At 52.3% G+C, this 6227-nt stretch overlaps 1 protein-coding gene across 1 annotated transcript in view; it reads right to left on the bottom strand.

Annotated features, from left to right (window-relative positions):
• Positions 1–3778, bottom strand: part of KLC3 (kinesin light chain 3) — an 8945-nt gene extending 5167 nt beyond the window's left edge. Inside the window, exon 1 of the mRNA XM_010852595.1 lies at positions 3703–3778. The gene's annotated coding sequence lies outside the window, so the exon portion shown is untranslated. The remainder of the gene's footprint in view (positions 1–3702) is intronic.
• Between the last annotated feature and the right edge of the window lie 2449 nt (positions 3779–6227).

Below are 6227 nucleotides of genomic sequence, written 5' to 3'. Positions count from 1 at the left end.
GCCCTGGCAAGCCCACCCCTCAGCCTCCGCGTCTCTGGGCCAAATGTCCCCTCCCAGCCATCGCCCCATCCGCCCATCCAGGCCAGCCCTCTGCCTCCATGCTTTGCTCACTGCAGCCGGCAACCTGTCCCACGCCCATCCTGGCGAGCCCGCAGCTGGAAACTTTCTGGTCTCCTTTGCCTGTTCTCAGTCCCGGGGCCTGGCCCCGAGGACAACTCCCAAACCTTCCCGTGTAGAACTAACCCAGGCGGCCAAGCAGCCATCCCATGGCCGCCCACCTGCCCTCAGCTCACCTGGTCAGCCCTCCTGACCCCAAGGACCCTGGATCCCCTGGCCCGGCCGGTCCGGCTGTGTGACCTGGACCGGAGGTGCCCTCCCCTGCTGGGCGTGTGGGGCGGGACGTGTGGAGGCGGCAGCCTCTCCGTGAGCTCACTCTCAGGGTGTTTTTGTTGGGAACCAGTCAGACCACTGGGAGTGGGGTGGGGCAGAGGAGAGGGCCACGGGGCTGGGGTGCAGGAAACCGAGGAGGCCTGGGGACTGGGGAGGTCAGGGAGGGTCCCCACGTGTGGCGATTCCTGGGGACCCGAGGAGCTGATAGACCAGAGGAAACTGGCTCCACCCTCCACTGCAGGCAGGCCCGGCCAGCCCAAGGCGTGCTGGGACACACGTGTGGAAGGCATGGCCCAGGGGTGTCACACGGGCTGTGTGACAGCTGAGCGTCTGAGTCCTAGATGCTAATGGGTGGGGGGTAGGGTCTCACACGTGGGACCCTCCCATGGGGTTGTATGGGAGTGACAAGGTCAACGAGTCTGGGGATGATGTCTCTGGGACACACACACACACTCCCCTCTTAGAAACAGACCTCAGCACACGCACACCCTCCTGTCTTAAAACCACACTATACACATTCTCCTTTCGAATATATGACACATACTCTTCGTTATTTCAAATATAACACAAGACACACTCTCAGAAATATGCCTCTACACACACTCCATCTCAGAAATACAACAGTACACATTCTCCTTTCAGAAATACAACACACACACAGTTTCTTTTAAAAATACAACTCAACACACCCACTCACATCCATGTTTTCTTTTCAAAATACAACCTAGTACAATGCACTAACTCAGACACACACACACATATATTCTTCTTCCAGAAACAGCATATGTAGGGACTTTCCTGGTGGCTAAGACTCTGTTCTCCCAATGCAGGGGGCCTGGGTTCAATCCCTGGTCAGGGAACTAGATCTCACATGCTGCAACTAATGAACCCGGGTGCTGCAATGGAGACCCGGCACAGCCAAACAAATAAAGAAGCATTAAAAAAAAAAAAAAGGAAAATAAGCAACACACATACACTCCCCTCTGAAAAACACAAGCCAACACACAGGTACATTTTCCTTTCAGAAATAAAAGCCATGGGCTTCCCTGGAGGCTCAGTGGTAAATAATTCATCTGAAAATGCAGGAGACACAGATTCAATTCCTGGTCCGGGAAGATCCCATATGCCGCAGAGCAAAAAGCCAGTGTACCACGACTACTGAGCGTGTGCTCTAGAGCTGGGGAACTGAGACTATAGAACCCAAGTGCCTAGAGCCTGTACTCTGCAACAGGAGAACCCACCTCAACGAGAAGCCCACGCAACAGGGAAGATCCAGCACAGCCAAAAACAAACAAAACAAAAGAAAGAAAACGCCAGACAGAAAACAAACGTATGGTTACCAAAGGGGGCAGAGGGTGGGGAGGGATAAATTAGGGGTTAACATATACATATGTAAAATCAATAACCAACAAGAATCTACTGTATAGCACAGGGAACTGTACTCAATATATTATAATAACTTCCAGTGGAAAACAATGTGAAAAATAAAGATAAAATACAACCAAATCACTGCTATACACCTGAAGCTAACACAACGCTGTGAATCAATAAAAATTCAAAAAATAAAAGCCAACACACAAATAAAACATCTCCTCCCTCACCCCTCTTCACTTGCGAAAAGGTAACCAAATCCCAAGTCACTCCCATGCGGACTGTCTCCTTGAACGTTTGCGCCCGTGACACATGCCCTCTCCCACACCCCCGCATCCTGCCAGCAGCCAGCCCTCCATCCCACGCCTCCCTCCCTTGCCGGCTTCCAGGACTCGCAGTGGACCTGTCATCATTCGTCCTCGCTTCCTCCACCGCCCCTGCCCAGCCACACACACTAGAGTTTCATACACGAATGTGCAAATGACCCGATGCTGGCTCTTACACCTTCACAAGCGGGTGCCCACGGCACAGACGGCGGTGGAGACACACGGAGTTCCATGTCCTCATGCACAGACTTGCAGGCTGACTTCACTCCAGCCGTGGCATCCCCGAAAGCAGCCCAGTGCTTTTTGCACCTGCACACATGCTCACAATCACATCCACTCAGACACAGAGCAAGGACAGGTGTGTAACCCCAGGGGTTTTACACACGGCAGGCTCTCCACCCCGAATCTCCTTCTTTCCCCATGTATGTGTGTTCACACACATGTCGATCTCCATGTACGCTGTACATGTGTATGCGTATATCACATCAGACTTATTAACAGCTTCACACCTTACACGCAAGTCCTATAAACGATCAAACTCACAACCACGCCAGTTCATTAAGTCATCTTGACAACCACGACCCTTATTCACGTATACAACCTCCTACAACATCAAGCACAACCTCAAACAGCTGAGTCGACTGTTCTAGACGTGGCCTCAGAGTACCGCTCACAGCGACACGCACACCTCGACCACAGCCATGCATCACTCGGACTGTGTCCTTGACACACCTCCCACACTCACACGTCCCCCACACTCACACGTCCTCCAAATGGCACACTTCCTTCACCTGCTCAGCCCCGTGTGCACAAGCACACAGCTGACCACGATAATCACAGTCACACTCCACACATCCATCCCGTACCCCACAGAACACACTTCCCTGCCATTCCCCCACAGTCTTACCATCAGAGAGACAACCACGGCCATGCAATTTCTTGGTCACATACCTAATCCTATAAACAGTTCAACTCTCTGCCAAACACACACACACACACACACACACACACAGCATTACAGACTCACCATCAGAGGTCGCCCACATTGTCACACCACTGAAAGTTTCACATCATTCACACGGTCCTTTGGTGCCCTCGCAGGGCTAAACGGACAGGCCATCTCCTGTACCAACCTGTACTCACATCTGTACGCACCGTTTGACACCATCACACACATCTGAGCTTTTTACACCATCTCTCGTGCACACTCACGCCCAATATCCACGCACATATACACTTGCAGCGAGAGTGTATGGCCCGCTCCCCAAACCACACAACTTACCCCTGGCCGGCCGGCTGAGCCCCGCGCACCCCGGTTTCACAGCCTGCTAGCTTGCCAGCCGGCCGGGCCGTCACAAGGGCCCCCTCCCTCTCCCAGGCCCCGCCCCGTCCTCGCGCCTGTTTACCTGCGCCCCGAGAGAGAGGGCGCGGCCCCAGCGGGGCCTCCAGACCCGGGAGAGCCCTAGGACGGGACAGGGGGGTCCAGGGACCCCAAGGCCCGTCCCCGTCTCCAGGCCAGAGGTCCCAGGGGTGTGCCAGGCCCAGCTCACACCCCCTGCCCCCGCCTCCATCCTCTTGGCTCCCGGGACTCCCACCCCGCACTCCCGGCGCCCACCTGACCGCGAACGGCTCCAAGTCCCGCTTCTCCGCGCTGCGCACTCACGCCCGCCGCCCGCGGCTGCGCCCGGAGTCTCCGGCGGCTCCTCCGGGGGGCGGGTCGGCCTGGAGCCCCGCCCCACAGGTGAGACCGGCCCCGCCCACCGCTCCTGGAAAGTTAAGCCCAGCCGCCCCAGCGCTGCGGGAATAGCAGAGCCGTGTGCGCGCATTTAGCCGGTAGTCTTTGCGGCACGTCGAATCCGAGATGATTGCAGGCGCTCAGAAAATGCGAGTCTCCGCGAAACTAGAATCTTGGAAACTCGGAATCTTAGAAACTTTGCATCCCAGACGGATGGCCTTCTTGCAAAGCCAGCCTCCGGCCCTTTGCCTCGGCTGTGCTCCCGCTTTGGAAATCCCTCCAAACAGATCTCAACGTTTGTCCTTTTTCAAAGGCCGTTTCCTCCGAGAGGCCTTCCTTGCCGCTTCTAAAATACACCCTTCCCACCGAAAGACAACCTCATTTATCTGCTTGATTTGGTTAATAAAATTTTTCAGGACCTAAAATTATGTAACATTATAATTACTATGTTATGTTACATCGTGCTGCGATTCATGGGGTCGCAAAGAGTTGGACACGACTGAGCGACTGGTCTGATCTGATCTGATGTTACATCACGTTATTAGCTAGGCTAAAAATCTGGCTCTGAGTTCACATCCTATTTCACCATTTATTGGCTGTGCAGGCTTTGGACAGTAACTTAACCTCTCTGTCTCCGTTTCCCTGATCTGTAATAGATTAGTCAAAAGCTGCAAGGACTGAATGCCTTAATATATGGATTGGAAGCATTTAGCAAATATTAGCTGCTGATTTTGTGGTGTTATATTATTGGTTTGGCTTTCCAAGTGGCGCAAAAAAAAAAAAAAACAACCACCTGCCTATGCAGGAGATATAAGAGACGCGAGTGTGATCCCTGGTTTGGGAAGATCCCCTAGAGGAGGGCATGGCAATCCACTCCAGTATTCTTGCCTGGAGAATCCCATGGACACAGAAGTCTGGCAGGCTACAGTCCTTTGGGTCACAAAGAGTCAGACACGACTGAAGCAACTCAGCACACATGCTTTATTGTTCTCACCCAGGGAAAAGTGTACATCAAGGCTGTATATTGTCACCCTGCTTATTTAACTTGTATGCAGAGTACATCATGCAAAATGCTAGGCTGGATGAAGCACAAGATGGAATCAAGATTGCCAGAAGAAATATCAATAACCTCACATACACAGATGACACCAGCCTTATGGTAGAAAACGAAGAGGAACTAAAAAGCCTCTTGATAACAGTGAAAAAGGAGAGTAAAAAAGCTGGCTTAAAATTCAACATTTAAAAAACTAAGATCATGGCATCTGGTCCCATCCCTTCATAGTGACTAGATGGGGAAACAGTGGAAACAGTGACAGACTTTATTTTCTTGGGCTCCAAAATCACTGCAGATGGTGACTGCAGCCATGAAATTTAAAAGATGCTTGCTCCTTGGAAGAAAAGCTATGACCAGCCTAGACAGCATATTAAAAAGCAGAAACATTACTTTGCCAACAAATGTCCGTACATTCAAAGCTATGGTTTTTCCAGTAGTCATGTATAGATGTGAGAGTTGGACAATAAAGCTGAGCGTTGAAGAACCAACCCATGCTTTTGAACTGTGGTGTTTGAGAAGACTCTTGGGAGTTCCTTGGACTGCAAGGATATCCAAGCAGTCAATCCTAAAGCCTGGCGTGCTGCAGTTCATGGGGTCTCAAAGAGTCGGACATGACTGAGCGACTGAACAACAACCCTTAGAATGCCAGCTCCCAGAGGGCAGGGCTCTGTGTTGTAAGCACTTTATCTTTAGCATTAGAACAACGTGGTGCAAAGTAGGTGCTCAATACATACCTGTTGAGCGACTTACTCAATAAATCAAGTCCTAGAAACATAAAGTGGCCAAAGCTAGGCGCACAGGATGTTAGCATGATCGCCAGCTTTGCCAAACCCTGCAGTATCCCGGTCACTGCACTATAGTATATATCCAGTAGAGGGCGATGTTGGCCCGCGGACCAGGCACCAGACTATGGCGCCGCTCCCTTGTTCTCGGAGCCTCAATGCAGATGCTCCCTCCTGCAGGAAGCCCTCTCTGACCTCTCGCTGGAGGATACGACCTTCCTGGGCTCCTGCGACCGTCTGGGCTCCCACATTCCAACCCTGCCCATTCTAGGTCATCACATGTCTCCCTCCCTCGCGGTGACTGGAATACCAGGAGGTTGACTGCGCCGAGGCACATTCCCCAGCACAGCCTGAACCCAGAGAAGACACTGACAGTGGCTGTTGACTGGTGGAAAATAAAACTCACGCTCACGCTCTTACTTCTCCAGGTATGTCTAGGGAACAGGGTGGAAGAAGGCAGCTGAGCCCTTGTCCCCGATTGTTCTGGCCTCAGGACACTGCTCACTGGTTCTGGAACTGCCACACGCTCACTCCAAAGCAGTGCACCGAATCAGATGGTTTAGGGCACA

The sequence above is a fragment of the Bison bison genome, unplaced genomic scaffold (assembly GCF_000754665.1).
Source record: "Bison bison bison isolate TAMUID 2011002044 unplaced genomic scaffold, Bison_UMD1.0 scf7180017864313, whole genome shotgun sequence".
NCBI lineage: Eukaryota > Metazoa > Chordata > Mammalia > Artiodactyla > Bovidae > Bison > Bison bison.
This window is presented reverse-complemented; position numbering and strand designations above follow the sequence as displayed.